Source organism: Telmatherina bonti (assembly GCF_933228915.1).
Source record: "Telmatherina bonti genome assembly, chromosome: 6".
In the NCBI taxonomy this organism is placed as follows: domain Eukaryota; kingdom Metazoa; phylum Chordata; class Actinopteri; order Atheriniformes; family Telmatherinidae; genus Telmatherina; species Telmatherina bonti.
This window is the reverse complement of record NC_136624.1, coordinates 28,771,409-28,787,616: the sequence shown is the minus strand read 5'-3', so window position 1 is coordinate 28,787,616 and position 16,208 is coordinate 28,771,409. Positions and strand designations below refer to the sequence as shown.

General features: G+C 36.8%; 1 protein-coding gene across 1 annotated transcript in view; it reads left to right on the top strand.

The window, feature by feature from the left end:
- gnai2b (guanine nucleotide binding protein (G protein), alpha inhibiting activity polypeptide 2b) overlaps positions 1–16,208 on the top strand; it is a 52,565-nt gene that overhangs the window by 7,591 nt on the left and 28,766 nt on the right. The gene's annotated exons all lie outside the window — the stretch shown is intronic.

Below are 16,208 nucleotides of genomic sequence, written 5' to 3'. Positions count from 1 at the left end.
TACAGGAGCAACCTGAATGCAGCAAAGGAAGCTTGAGAGGTTAAACCTTGAGCACATTAAGTCAGAGAAGCAGTTGGTAAAGCTTTATAGGCTTACTGTAGAGGCCAGAGAGTAAGAAAACTAAATGCAGAGGGGACATAAGCAATGTTTTGCATAATAACAGGATCAGCGCGGCGCCAGTTGAAATTACATTTGAGTAGAACCTTTTAAAGCTGCTTAAAAACACGACCATGGGGTTGTTTAAGGTCATGATCAGAATCGGCTGAGCACCTTTGGATATTAATGTATAAAATTTACTTAGATTTTATTTTCAGTAGGTGTTGCTTACAATGCTAATCACTGAAGTATTTGTAGATGTCCTGAATAATAAATCATCTTAAAGGCTATCTTAAAGCCATCTGAAGAAAATCTTTTTTTTTTTTCAAATTTTCTCCCAGAAATGCTGAGGATATTTTTATTTCATTTTTACAAGGTTCATTCTTTTTTAAACCAGTGAAATCAGCATAAATCAGCATCCACTGCAGCTTGTCTCTTAGTTCCCCCTTCATTCAGGCAGACTGTAATAATAGTGCTTCACAGACATTACTCACTTCTCATGTCAGCGAGGAGAGCTCAGGCTGAGACTGTCCATATAGAAATGACAACTACCCAACAACCCACTAACTGAAAAAAGATACTTATTGAGTGTTAGTCATGTCTGTGGTGAATGCCACTAAGTCTTTGGGAAATGCACGTGTAAAGTGCTGATCTGGTAAGAAACTGGTATTTCTGTTGTCACACGACAGATTCTGTTGTTGCTTTCATGCATGCAGTATTTTGCTCCTGGTATTTCAAGAGTTTTTCTTTGTACAAAAAAATGCATTGTCCAGTGCTGAACTATTTTTTATATTAGCAAAGAAGTAGCTTGTGATTGCAGCATATGAGAGGCAGATTTTTCATAATGAGGCAACTTTGCTTCGGGTCACAGTGGAGTAATGAGCAGGGGAATGGTGCATCTTTTAGGCCTCGTCTGTTTTTTGCGCCTTATTCTAGGTCTGCGAATGAGATCATGTCTGAGGCCATTTATCCATGTGTCCTTTTCATTTGATAAAGTGGGAAGCAAGCTTTTTGCATTTCCTAAAGCAAAATGGTGGTTTGTGACACCCTGTGAGTGTGTTTGCAGTTTGTGGAAGTGAGAATTCCTCTCATATTCAAGCCTACATGTTTATAACTCTTGTCACGTGTCCAAACCTGACATCCCTTTTCGAAAGACCTCTCCCCCTTCTTATTCCCTTTGAGAGTCACATGTTTAGAGTTTTCTGTTTGAGACATTCAGATTGAGTAGTATTTCATTTGTCATGTCCAATAAAGGATTCAGGTAACGACATTCCAGCATGAATTGTGTACAACCATGTAATCAAGCAGGAAAACAATACGGATTGTCAGTCACTGATACTAAACGCTGTGTCTTTAAATGTTTTGCAGTATTGGTACATTTATCCTTGCTGTTATGCCTATGTGCCCTCTGGCCTTGCAGTGGCAGTTTTAAAAATGAACACAGTGAAGCCATGTGCTTCATTTAAATGTCGCTGGACCATTGCTGTAAACCCAGTGGTTATGCAGTGATCCAAATGTAAAACCTAAATACTCAAAGGAGTTATGGTTGCATACTAGTATGCATGAAACCAGTTTGTGCAGCATAATCACTATCACAGCTCACAAATATTTAAATCCATGCAAAATAACTGTACATTTCCTGCAACATTTTTAGTCATGTTCTTTTTTTCCTCAAGGTACAGAGGACATTACATATCCCTGCCCATATTTCACTTTCCAGTCATATTTCCATTATCAGCTCATTTATTATTTAGGAATCTTTAATTTTTTTCTTGTCTTTTTATATCACACATTCTCTCTTATACAATACCATTCTTGCGTGCAGATTGTAGCAGCAAGAAACAAAGCGTTGTTACGAGCAGGGGCCATCAGCATGTTATCTGGACATCATCAATCTTCAAAGCCAGTTGATGCAGGAGGTGCTGGCTGTGCAGTAACTTGGTATGACCTCCACTTCTTAATTGGTTCTCCAAGAACCTTCAAAAACCTTGTCAGTTTGACAGAGTAGTGGGGGAAGTAATTGTGAAACAAAAGATGAGAGGTGGAGGGAATGGTTATTAGAGGCAGACCACAAGGCTTCCAAATAGTTACTGGAAAAATACTTCAAATTATCGTAGATAATACAGAAAAACTCATTGATTCCACTGGATCTTATGAACGAGCTGATTGCGGGAATACAAGAGAAAACTTGTAATTCCACCAGACATGTCTCGGTGTGATTCAAAAGCATTCAAAAAGTGAACCTCCTCTTTGCTAAAAATACAACCTTTGTCTATTTTTACAGAATCTGCATCAAGCTGCTCAGGATATATGAGCCAGACAGAAAGTCCAAATGGCAACGATCCTTGACAATCACTGAATAACTAAAATAAGATGTCCATAAGTAAATAAGGGACATCTGCAAACAATTCTGTAGGCCCCATGCTTAACACACTAAATCACCTTTAAATTTTCTTTGAACTGTGTTCAGTATGGGGATAGTTTTCTGCTCAACCTGTAAAACAGCCTGAGTGTATAATTGCAGCTGAAAAAGATGTAGGAGTGCTGTAAAGGTCAGCGCACACCTCATAAATTGTTACTGATCACTTTTGATTTATGGACCTTTCCACAGGCATGCCTGTCTCCATTATTGCCTATCTTAACTGAGTTTGTTCAGTAGCACAAACAAAACCTGTGCAGGAGAAGAAAAGTCCCCCCATCTTCCCTCCCCCCACCCCATTTATCCTGTTTCACAGAGGGAACGATCACCAGGCCAGGATATTGCTTTCATCTGTCAGTCACATGATCCTGCAGGAGCTAAATGAGGTCATTAATGCAGATCTATAAAAACTCTACTACTCTCCAGACATGGTTGACTTAAATGAAGTGTTGTTTATTAGGGTCAGTGGGGAGACACACAATGTATTAAACTAAAATCACTGTTGTCAACAGCATAAAAAAAAACGTATTAATAATGTGTTAGGTCAAATTCTAAATCCTGCCAGTGAACCCTCCAGACAGTGCTTTTTTCTGCCATGACCCACCACAGCAGCTTTAATAAAAATGGTCCCTCAACAGAGTCGAAAAGTCATTAAGTCCAAGAAAGTGGGAATTACAGAATAGCTGCTTAGCAGAACCTTGTGACTCTAATACCTGGTAGATTTTTTAAGTAATTCTGACAAAATTGTGACATTAAAACAACAGAGATAATAAGTCATAGTTTGTCAGTACTGTCCTATAATGTATACTAGGTGCAAATGAAGATCTCCTTGGTATGTCAGCATTTTCTCAACAAAGGTTTAATATTTCAATTGAAAATGTCCCAATTTAACACTTACCATCATTTTAAAATTTGCCTTTGAGGGAAAGGATTGTCATTTTTAAGTGGTTAACTCCAGCAGTAGGATTTCAGGCTTTCTGAATAATGTTATCATCACAGCAGCTCTGTTTAAAGAATGACTCAATATCCCAAAAGACTTATCCTATAAATAACACGAGTCAGCCATTGCCTTTAGGACAGTGATGCATTTTCCTGCGTAAATAAAAATATCTACCACAAATGTTTCCTATTTTATAGATCCATCAAGCAAACACCAGAGGCAATAAATCAGCTAGTTTGAAGCTTTTGGCACTTCTGTCCTTTTATTCTTGTATTGTCCATTTGAGTTGTAAGTATACTACACCTTAGCAAAGGATAATACAATATTAGTCAATCAGTTTTAGTCCTGACTACATAACAAATTCAAATAATGTATTACTACATAATGAGTATGTGCCTTAACCCTTTAAAGTTCACACCAAGAAAAATATGCTTTTCAGATTTTTCCATTTATTTTGACAATAATGATAACAACAATTAATAATGATAATAAAAAAAATAGTTTTTTTTTATTTTTTATTATTTATTAATAATTTGGCTTGAGATAAAAGTTTATAATAAGGTAACAATAGTTGAATTGTCAACATTTGAAACAGCAATAAGGGATAACAAACACTTTGCTTCAGGTATTATATACCCAAACCAATTTGTAGAGATTGCTCGAGTAGGTTTATTTCAACAATTTTGAAAAATAAAAACTTCATTATTGTCACTGGAAAATTTGCCTTTCCAGATAATAAAGAAGGGGTCTGCAGGGGTGTCTGCAACTTAAAATCCAATCTGAGTCTGGAAATAGCTACACTGAATCACCATACACCCAAGATTAGATGCTTACAATTTTGGATTAATTTTCTTTTCCACTGGTAAAAAAAACAAAACAAAACAAAAAACACACTGATACCAGATAGCTTTTGAGTGCTGTGGCAAAATCTTTAGTTGTCACTCAGCCTTGGGTTATATGACTCAGAAGTATTACAGGCATTTATTGGATTCAGCTTCAGTCTTTTTGACTTTTCAAAAGGGGTGTTGCGTCAGTGCTAACAACTCTCTTTTTCTTTATGAAAAAACACATTTATCATCTGCAACTTTTCTGAAGGAGGCTTATAAAACTGACAGGACAATTTGCAGCCATAAGGCAAGCTTAATTTATTCCACCTCACATAATGCCATTACTGCTGTCCAACATGACCTGATACAGTGAAAGAAGAAGGGGCAAGAAGTCTAGCAGGTTGGCAATACGTTTATATGGACCATTTCTGATCTGCTTGAATATCAGGCGATGTAAAAACCTAAGTTTCTCCAATCAACCTCAATTGGAATAAATTTTAAATCTGAGCAATAGGAAGGTTTTAAACCTGACTATGATCTGATAAACAGTGAAAAATAAGCATATCTGCACTCATTCTGTTGGTAACTGTGATGTTGATTGTTTCTACTCATGCTTGAACTTTGTGAGACTTCTGTGACATGATAAGTTCCTGGAAAGATTTTTTAAAAATCTTTGCATAGGAAGATCTGCCCTGTCTAACTTACAGGCTTGCCTTCTGTAGAGGTGGTTGTTACTTGCTGTAACCACATTTCAAAGTGTTTATAAGTATCTTGCCTTCTTATTGCCTAAATTGTGTATTAATTTGTACGTTTGTTAGCAACTTTTTGCAATTTTTTTTCTGACAGTCTTTCTGTAACTGAGATTGTATTAAATTTGGAGAGTGATCTGGAAGGAATTGTACACACAGGAGTTTTGTATAGGGATTCTTCATAATTTGGGTAATTTCAGTAGTTATTCTTAAGTTTTAATCTTTTTAAATGTTTAATTTTTGATATTAGATCTGTAATATAACCATTTTGAAATTGCCAGATGCAGATTTGTCAGACTATTTTCATTATTCATTTTAGAGTGCATGAAAGTGCAGAGATTTATTAAAAAACTCAACTGCATTGGTTCTGATGCAAAAATAACCTGGTAAAAACTGGGAGAAATAATACGATGTGCAGTTCTCCTTCCTATCTCCTGCAAACATTTTGAAGGAGGAGGAGTTGACTCTCAGCTGCTTTACTTTCGTCCGCAGAATTTGAAGATCAATTCAATGGAGTGCAGCAGCTTTGAAGCTGAGCTGAGTGAAATGTCTGTTCTGCACCAATGTAGACTAAGTGCACTCAATACCATTTACAATCACTAGCTGTGCTGCAGACTCCATCAATTTTAAACTCTATATTCAAGGTCACTCATTGATCTGGCTCACAGTTTCATTCCCAGAATAGCTATCAACCCCCTTTCACCCGTTCAGAGCTTCATTAAAAATACAATATCTTATCGGTTTGAGCTCTGACCAGGAGAGGAGGAGGTGTTGTCAAAAATGGTCCCCAGGTTATATAAAAGTATTTGCTCCTTATAAAAAAAAAAATAAAAAAAATCATCAAGCTATTAAAAATGTCAGGAAACTGAATGGCAAATAGACTACAAATCTTACTTTTTTAGTCTTGTTAAATGGATTGGTTTACACTACAAACTACATTCAGTAATTCACCCATTCATCAATATGTGGACTGGAGTAGCTGGGATAAAACCACCAACCCATCAACTGGTGGGTCAGTGACAGCTCCATTAAGCCACAGACCCACAAATATTGAGGTTCAACAATGCTGCACATAAAACTGAGCTGCACCTACAATACGGGCAGAGTAAGGTAAAAAAAAAAAAAAAAAAAAAAAAAAGAGCCTTGCTTTATGCAGGTTTGTCAGGATTAAATTGGAAACATGTTCCTACATTTAGACAGTAATTGCAATGACAGGAGAAAAACTGTCCAAAGGAGATGGTATAATCTGCATAAACGTAGGCAGAGACTGCATCAAAGCCGTCTAAATCCATTCTGGCAGTCCTGTATACATTTAACTGGTAAATAAGGCTGCAACAATTTGTTGACAAAGTTGACAACATTGACAGTGAAAATTCATTGACGCAAAACTTCATTTTTGACACGTCATGTTATAAACCCTCGTAACGGCTTTGCTAATAAAACGCTGTGCGAGGAACTTAACACCATTTCCTAAGAACTGCTTTTCAGACAGTATAAGAACTCTGAACACCAAACAAATGACACAAAGCACCACAGGAAGTGCTGGGGGCAGTATTGTCATTTTGTGCGTCTTTGTTTAAACAACAAAGAACAACCTATTTCCAAAGTGTGGGGATATTTCAGCTAAACAAAGTGTCAAACAGGTGAAATGTGTAGTCTGCCATGCAGAGTTGGCATACCACGGCAGCACGACAGTCATGCATGAGCATCTGAAACGAAAGCACCCCAGAGTCATGGTTTCCAGTATTCCAGATGACAAAGTTAGCATAACTGAGTAGTGATGTGCTGTTGTTACCTCTGCCAATGAGGTTATGTTTTTTTACCAGCGTTCATCTGTTTGTTTGTGTTCAAGGTAACTCGAAAAGTTATGGATAGATTATCATGAAATTTTCAGGAGTTATTGGAAATGTGAAAAGGAAGGAGTGATTTAATTTGGGTGGTGATCTGGATCACCGTTTGGATTCATGAATTTTTTGAAAGGATTCTGGCCCTTGTTTACCTTACAAAACAGGTTTTTTCAAGATGTAAATAATCAATTCAATACAATTCTACAAAAATTAAGATGTTAAAATATTTTCTTTATTTGGTTTTTCTTCTGAGGCTAATTCTGTATCGCTTGGATATGACACTATAGCTAAGTTTAAATGTTTTAAAATAAATAAGTAGTAAGCTGTTAAACTTAAATTTAATATTCAGCTGGTTCAGGAGTAGGCCTGTCACAATAACAAATTTTGCTTTGCGATTTATTGTCTTAGAAATTGTTGGCTTAAATGATAATATTGCGCTATGCAATTAATTTAGTCATTTTTAGGCTTATAAAATAATGCCATAATAATGCAAGTATACCTTTAAAAATATAAACTTGTTTTTTAAAGAACATTTTACACTGGAACTGGAAGAAATTTTAAATAACTAAACACAAACTATAATGGATTCTAAGTCTCATTAACAATTAATGAAAAACAAACCGTCAATAAAATAAACAAACAATAAATAAAATAGATAAGTAATGATGTCTCTGCTCTGTAAACAAAATTGCACTTCAAAAATATCTTTGAGAAATATTAAACATGGAGCTTAGACAGAAAGAACTGAAAAAAATTACCAGTTAGTAACTTCATACGCAAAAAACTAGCAAGAAAAATATACCATAAATAAAAGCAGTTGTCTTAACAGGCCAGATGAAATACCCATAGCTTCTTTAGTCTGGGAGATTTTGAGCAAGAAATACCAACATATTCACTTTGTGTGGTTTAAGTCAAGATCTCTCAGGAGTAGCAATGTTGCCAGCTGTGCTGAACATTCTCTCTGAGCTGGTGCTTGTTGCACAAATGCACATATTTTTTTTGAGCCAACTTGACCATCGAAGGATATTTTATTTTCACACCGCAACAACAAGGGATCACAAGATGCATCAAGTGTATCTTCTTGGAGGAACCTGGTCGGCTCTGCATCAGCCTGCACTCTTTTTGGAAGTTCAACCTGGGTCTGACTTGTAAGATGAGCTCTTCTGACTTGAAGGAGGTCACTCAGCCTCTTCTTCTTGGTGGGTGCGGCAACAATAGTTTCATTCTCGTTTCATCTGGCAGCTTTGCTGCAGTTCTCACCACTGGCACCTTCTCCACATCTTTCTAGTTCTTTTAAGTCCACTCTTGCACCAGCTGATGTTTGAAATCATCCAATGCCTTATGCATCTTTCATGATGCCGCAATACCTTGGATCCAAGATGGTGGCCTTTCTCAGGAGGACTTGAACAGCAGGGGAGCTGTATTTTTCATCCAGTACCCTGCAAACGTTTTGTTTAATACTAGCTGTCAATGCAGTGTCATCTGGGCTTGGAGATAGGAGGTCACCTTTAATCAGTTCCAGCACAGGCTTAACAGAGGACACTGTGACATATTTTTCCCCAGAAAGGATGTCTGCAAAGTCAGCCAGCGGTTTCATTGCTGCGTTGATGGACTCCAACACGGAAACATCCTGCCAGGTTGGGTTGAGGTGGCAATGTTTTCTGTCTTGAACCAGGACACGTCTTATGGCTTAGAGTTGCTCCAACACTCGCTCTACAATCTTCTGCTTTGTGCTCCATCGTGTGAGAATATCCTGCTGGAGTGATGTTGAAGTTAAATAAAACTCCTAAAATATTTTGTGTTGAAAAATAAATGATGAATTAATCAAACATTACTCACCAGTATTAGATTGTGTGGGGGAAGATTATCCTCACTCTGTGCCTTTCTCAAGTCTCTCCTCTTAAGCCAGCTCAACCAAACTTTAACAAAGTCCTATGGCACGTGCTGTCCGATCTTGGGACACAGCAAGAGGAAGGTTATGGCCAAAGCAATTGAGTCATGGCCAGCCAAGATTCCTTATTGCAGCAACAATGTTTGCACCGTTGTCTGTCGTGACGCAGACTAGTTTCTCCTCATCTAGTCCCCAGTCTGCTAAAGCAGACTTCAGGTTTTCTCCCAGGGTTTCAGCAGTGTGGTTCTCTGGTACATATCTAGTCTCTAAACACATGGAGTTCAGGGTCCAGTCAGCAGTTACATAGTGTATGGTCAAGCTCATGCAAGGGGTCCTATTTGAACTTGACCACATATCAGCAGTGACAGAGTAAACCTGAACACCTTTGAGCTCCTTCAGTATGTTGTCTTTCATGTTATTGTAAAGTAGTGAAATTGCTGTTTGTGATATGTATATTCGTCCAGGCAATTCGTACTGGCTGTCGAATGTTTGTAGCATTTTTCGAAATGCCGGTTTTTAAACAATATTAAAGGGTAGCATCTCTTTACCAATTAAACGAGCCACACTGTCTGTGAGTGTGCATCTTTTTCCCTGTCCTGTTTGTATTTCGTCAGACAGTTAAATGCTCCAGTGATTGTGGACTGTCAGGAAGACAGTCATCTGAGTCAGGCCCCCCCCCACCCCCAAAAGATGGGAAAATTGCCATGGCTGGTTGTCTTTTGCAGGTTTCGTTGTATTGCCACGTTTAGATGAGACTGTCTTAAAACAAATGCAGCATACCGGCTCGCACAGGTTAAGCGGTTCACCGCGGTCTTTAGCTTTAAAAGTGCTTTCACACTGCAGATGTGACGTTCGGCTTTGAAACTAATACCATTGTCCTTTTTCTCTTTCCAAAGCTCAAGTTTTCCTGGCTTGCTTTGGGCTTGCTACTACTCACGGGCTGCAAATTTGTGAGACAGTGTAGGCGAAGGCCCTGCTTCCTATTGCAGCCGAAAAACTTATCACACTCATTTTTTCTTACCATGCAATTAATTGACTTTTTGCTTATTGCGAAAGGCCTATTTAGGAGTCATTTTTTAACTTACTAAAGGACATTATGTTGTGACTGACTGGGAATCAGGGTGACATTCAGATGATGTAAATGAAGAGAGTGGGGTAAAACATACTGGAACCTATAAAAAGAGCTGCGTCAACTGGAAGCACAGATGGTGGGCGTGACAGAAATAATTGTGACTAATTGACTAACCGAAAAAATTATTTACAGATTAGTCGACTATTAAAATAATTTAGTTGCAGTCCTACTGCTAAAGCTTGGTAAATCTAGTTAAGTAAATCGTTCATAAATAAAGGTAAGAATGTTACCTCTGCCAAGGAGGTTATGTTTTTGCCTGTGTATATCTGTTTGTCTGTCTATTTGTTTGTTAGCAACTTTATAAAATAAACTACTGGATGGTTTTTGATTGATGGTTGATGGTCTAACATAGATTCCATTAAATGTGAGGAGTAATCTGGATCACCATCTGGATCCAGGAATTTCTTTTAGGATTCTTTATCAGTGCGAGATGAGGCCATTTTCATTATGTACGCATAAATGGTCAGACTTCTTGGCCAAAAAAAGTAGGACAAGTTCGAGTTTTACAAGGTTTTAAAGCTAGATCTGGATTCCAGCAGAATTCTGGATACTCTGATCCAGAGAGGGAAAAAATATGGATGAACTCTGGAATTTTCATCACTAGTGTAATTTTAATCTAATAGTGTATATAAAATGAATGTAGGACTGTAAAATAAAGTGGAAATCACATTGGAAATGAGCTGCTTGGTGAAGGTCTATGTCCTCTAAAGTCCTTTTATTCTTGCTAAAGATAAACCTGTCACGACGCCATTCTTCTCGCAGTGGTTGCCATGGTCATTTTCTGAGACTACACAATGAAACTTGTTTAATTTTTTTTTTCCCTGACGCATAGAGATTACAGGAACAAAAAAATACTAGCAGGATTATTGGTTTTGAATGTCAATGTAAAACTACTCAATATGAACTCTTTACAGATATCTGCAGTGTTAAAATAACTGCTTGATGTAACAGATGGAAAGGTTTTGTCACACATGGGAGGCTGCCGTTAAAACTGTTAAAAGTTTTCAAGGGTTCTAGATTGTTAAAAAAAAAAAAAAAAATTAAGGAAAATGCGAGTAGTTTTGAGGTAGTATTTCCTTTTTTAGGATTATAGAGAAACAATCCACTGCTGTCTGAGGACATTAGTTCATTAGTTTATGTCTAACGCTTCACATTTTAGAGGCTTAGGTCTCAGATTTTTCAATGCTATCACAAACAATTCATTAGTTAGTGGCCCCATAATTTAATCTTGTCCTGTCTACAATCCTTACAAGACCTTGGTGTGACATTTTTAAGAATTTTAAAGACAGTAAATGTTATTTTAGCTCCTCAAACCATACAAAGCCTTCCTTTTTTCCTTCCTTGGGTGTTTACACACCACTTGGGTTTGTGTGCAGCTAGCAGACAGATGAAAATGTCTGGCAACAACATTTAAATGATAGTCTGTTCTGAAATTGCATCTTTTGAGCTTTAAGTTCAATAAAACAGTGTGTGTTTTTTTTTAATGAATTCACAAAAACACTTGCAGCAGTCTGCAGGCCTCTACATAAACACAGAAAACGTGAGCCAATGCACGGGTGCCAGCTAGGGATCAAACCACTGATCTTTCAGCTGGAGGAATCAGATAAAACACACAAAAACAGATTTTGTGACTGGTGATTGGAAACACAAATACAGATCAAACATGATGAGGTCAGGCAATGAGCGACAGCACTGGGTATAGTTATTGTTACTGTAAGTTTTTCACTGCTCATGTTTTTTCTTGTTTTTACACTTAAAAACTTTATCTTTGTTTGCTTTCGCATCTTCCTATCTATCAGATAGATATCTATTAATTATACACTATCTATTAAGATGAGCACAAAGATAAAATGGTTGGGTTTGCTTTGCAATTTGTTTAATTAGTTTAAAAATTCACCTTAGTAATGTACTAGTATAATGACTAAAGTCATGCACTGAACTAAATTTTAAAATTTCACCAGCTTGTGAAAGAAATATGAGCGGAATAAAGATGATCCAACATAAAAAAAAAAAAGGATGAATAATTTTATGGACTGATATATTTGTGTGGTGTGTTGTTGGCTTGCCATTGCCGGCTGTTTGTCTTTAAATGACGTGAGACTTTTGATTAATCAGGCTGTCTGTGCGTGGACAGCGCTTTCATTCTCCAGAACTCAACAATCCAGTCAATAGTTTATTGATCTCTTTATCACTAGATGAACCTCCAGTGATATACAACACACACACAGGCCTGACACGATATATAAACATAGGCAGTGATTTTTCTTAGAATAAAAACTCACTAGTTTACTATTTAAACACAGTGTTTTTTATTCTTTCTTCACAGTGTGTGCTCAGCAGAGGTTCCAAATAACCTTTTGCAATGAAGGATTGATGCGAGAAGCCTATCAAAGGTTATTGAAAATAATACAGGATTGAACAGGAGTATAATATGCTGGAAACATGACTGCATTGTTTCACAGAGTTTTAAGAGATTATTGATAGCATTCTCGTGTATTCTGTCCATGCTTTAAAGGACAAACTCCAACCAGCTTGTTTGTTTGAAAACAGAAAATGTCTGGAAACAAAGTTGGCAAATAGCTTATTGAAAAAACATTGTAGATGGTGTTCATAAATTGAACTTGTGTGCAAAGTCTGCCTAGTTTTCATGCTAAGCTAAGCCTTAGGTTCGTATTCAGGCGCACAGAAGAATTGTTTTCTTTTTTGATCTGAGGATTTCCTGTTTTTGCTACAGTTTCACATGATATTCTTTTTTTTCTCTTTCAATTTTTAGTCGATGAATCACTGAATGACTAGCACTTAAGATGCAAACCATATGGTATGCCAATTCTGAATCTGGCTGAAGACAAATAAAAGAATAAATAAATAATTAAAAAAAGATATGACACTCATAACTTTACCCCCTCCCACCTACTACTAGCAGTCCAACTAGATTTTGTGCTAAATGTGCATTTGATTGTGTTGCCTGTCTGTTGCTTGATGTGCCACCATCCTCATTGCATATTATTCTATATTACGGGCATTTAATATTGTGGTGAAACAGAAGAAGAAAGTTCCAGGAGCTAAAAGTTGTGTATACTGTGGCTGAGTCTCAGCAACAGAGCTTGGTAAAGGTTGTAGCAGAGGTGATTAGCTAAAAGTATGCCATCATATCCTCGGTCACAACCCCCGTGGTAGGCTGTGACAGCAATGAGGGAAGGCCATGCTGTGTACCAACTTAATATACGTGTGTATAATGTGTAAACATGAAAGTCACTGGTGTGAAGTGGTTGCAAGTCAAAGTCTGAACAAACAAACCAACAACCAAGCTGTGGGAGAGAGAGAGAGAGAGAGAGCGAGAGAGAGAGAGAGAGAGAGAGAGAGTGAGAGAGAGAGAGCAGAAAGCCCACAGCAGTTATAGCACAGGTGCGCTACGAGCAGGTGTTCTGACGAATGGGACCTGCCCATAGCACACCTACCTACCTATAGACAAAAAGAAACATGATAAAAGCAAGGCTATCACCCTTCATTATAAAGAGGATATTTAAGGTTGTAAATTCACCTGAGAGAAGCTGCTATAATGTTTTGGTTTGCTCTGTTTCTAAACATATTAATTACTTGATTTTTGTAATGCTTTTGGTGTTAAGGTATGGTGCTTTACCATGGTAACTGGTTATAGTACATGCCTATGCAAGGCTTTGTATCATTCTCTTAGCTTTTCCACACAGTTTAATTTTTTATGCCAACATTTAGATATGGTTTCTATGCTTTCCATTACTCTCGCATTAGAAGACATCAAGACAGCATTACTGACACAGTAGCTGTTACACAAGAACATCATGATCACAACCAGTCTCTGGGCTTAAAATGTATCAAATTTAACCAATACATGGATTAGTTTTGCAAAGTACAATTTGAATTTTCAATGGAGACCAGAACTTAAATATTTCATATTGTGTAACTTTTATATGCACATCATGCACCAAAGGAGACATCTCATAGTGAGTGCTGAAGAGTAGATTAGATTTGTGTAATGTGGCAATTTTTTTAACATATTACTGCCTGTGCAAGATGTCCCATTTGTATATCACACAATTCGACACTCAGTTGTTGCATCTGACATTCTGGTTCACACTCCCATAAAAGGCAGTGTTGCGTTAAATTGTTGCATTCCTTCAACTAGCGAAGAAAAAAGTTGTTATTTCTATGTATGTGACGGCAGATTGTGACCAGCATGGGATGGAAAAATATGGAAAAACTTGTTAGCCCTTTTGATGAGAAATTTGAGAATTTATTAAAACAAAACAATAATGGAGTAATCAATAAAATCACTGTAATTTGCAGACACAGCAGAAAGACGCTATCATTTCACCAAAGTACGGACATCTTGAAGTACCATTTCAACTCAGAGCACACATTTGTTGAGTCTGCAATTTTAGGTGTAACACCAACCTGTCTGCAGGACACAAGCTAGGTGGTTATAATTTGAAATGTGATTAATCTTGATTGATCCACAGCTATCCCATGATTGCTTAGAATAAAGTTTTAATTGTTTGACAGTCTTAAATAATATTTTTTATGCCAGATTTGTTTTCTTTTACAATATAGATACCATATCTTACCCTGAATCATTGTGACAGGAAAAATGTCTGAGACAGTAAACTCCTCCGATATAAATAATCAGAAAAATTCTAAACAACAAGCACAACCCCAACCTAATTTTAAGCTGTATATGGAACAAATATACTGCATACATCTACAAGCTGGCAGTAAACAAGACTAACTTCATCAGTTTTTTTAGGCTCATTCTCCTGAATATTTTCAAAAGCCCATTTGGCCTTGTTCCATTTGTCTCCGTTAATATATTGCATATTATAATTTTCACCAGAATACAACTACCACTTACGATCTCTAAGTACTCCTGTTTTACTCTCCATTGCCTGTCTAACTTAAATTATTTGGAATATTATGACAACTGCTTGATTAAAGAGCCTCTGCACATTAAGTGCTGCAACTAGTGATCAATAACATTCATTCATTCATTCATTCATTTATTATCCTAACCACTTAGTTTGATGAAGGGTCGCAGGGTAGCTGGAGCCTATCCCAGCAGTCTTTGGGCGAAAGGCAGGGTTTAGCCTGGACAGCTCGCCAGGCGATCAATAATATGATTAATGTAATTAATAGGGCCTGAGTAATGTGCTAATTCCTCTCTAAATGATCAATGTGATTTCTGATCTGCATTTTGTGCAGTTCTTACTGCTAAATTACAACTACTTATATATTTTTATTAAATTATGACACAACTACAGACATTCTCTTCAATTTAAGGTTCTTTTCTTGTTGAGAAATTTAGAAATCACACCTGATCAACCTTAAACCAATGAGTAATTAGCAAACTTGTGCAGAATTCTACTTCAAGCTCTGCACAAACCTGCTGATTTAATCCGATAGGTATCAGGATGTATTGCTATATGGCAACTCCTAACACTTGCAGGACTGCAACCCTAGACGACCAAAGTTGCCCACCCCTTCTCTACACCATGTGTACACATACAAAATTAAAAGTAACCAAAGTGCAAGCCCTATTCATAGTTGGAGTTAATGAGCATTTTGGGTGATCCCAAGATATACAGCTTTAATTGCATCACTAAGGCTTCACCTTCACATGCCCCCTTTCACATCCAAGTGCCATATTTGATTATGCAAATTGCCTTAACTATTTCTGACAACAAAAAGAAAATGTCTGAGTGTTGCTGCATTTTTACAAACTTATATGCACTGTACCACCCTCACTGCTTAGAACCAGAACTGATCGATTAAAAACTTTATTTCTTTAATATGTGAAACTAAACAAAACTGACACAACCAATGCTAATAATAGTCCATAGTTCAAAACTATGTCCTGAATCTGCCCTGGGTGCATCCCGTAGAGGTACATAATGACCAATATTAGCAGAGGTCTTCATGACATTAACAGTTACTAATGTGTTACCATAAGAAATGGAAATAAATAAATATTATATAAATATTATGCTTTTCTAATACAATCCATGCAAATTTCATGCACATATATATATATATATATATATATATATATATATATATATATATATATATATATACATATATATATATACATATAATTTTTTGTTATAAAGTAATCTTAAGGTGTTTAGTGGTTGGATTTATCTTTATGAGTAGATACAGTTGAGCATTACGAGCACAGCATATAAATAATGTATTTGACTTGTGTTTTGTGCTGCCATAGGGGAGCATACAGAAAGAGACAAATTAGAAAGGAGTGGCATCTTGCTGCACAGCACGT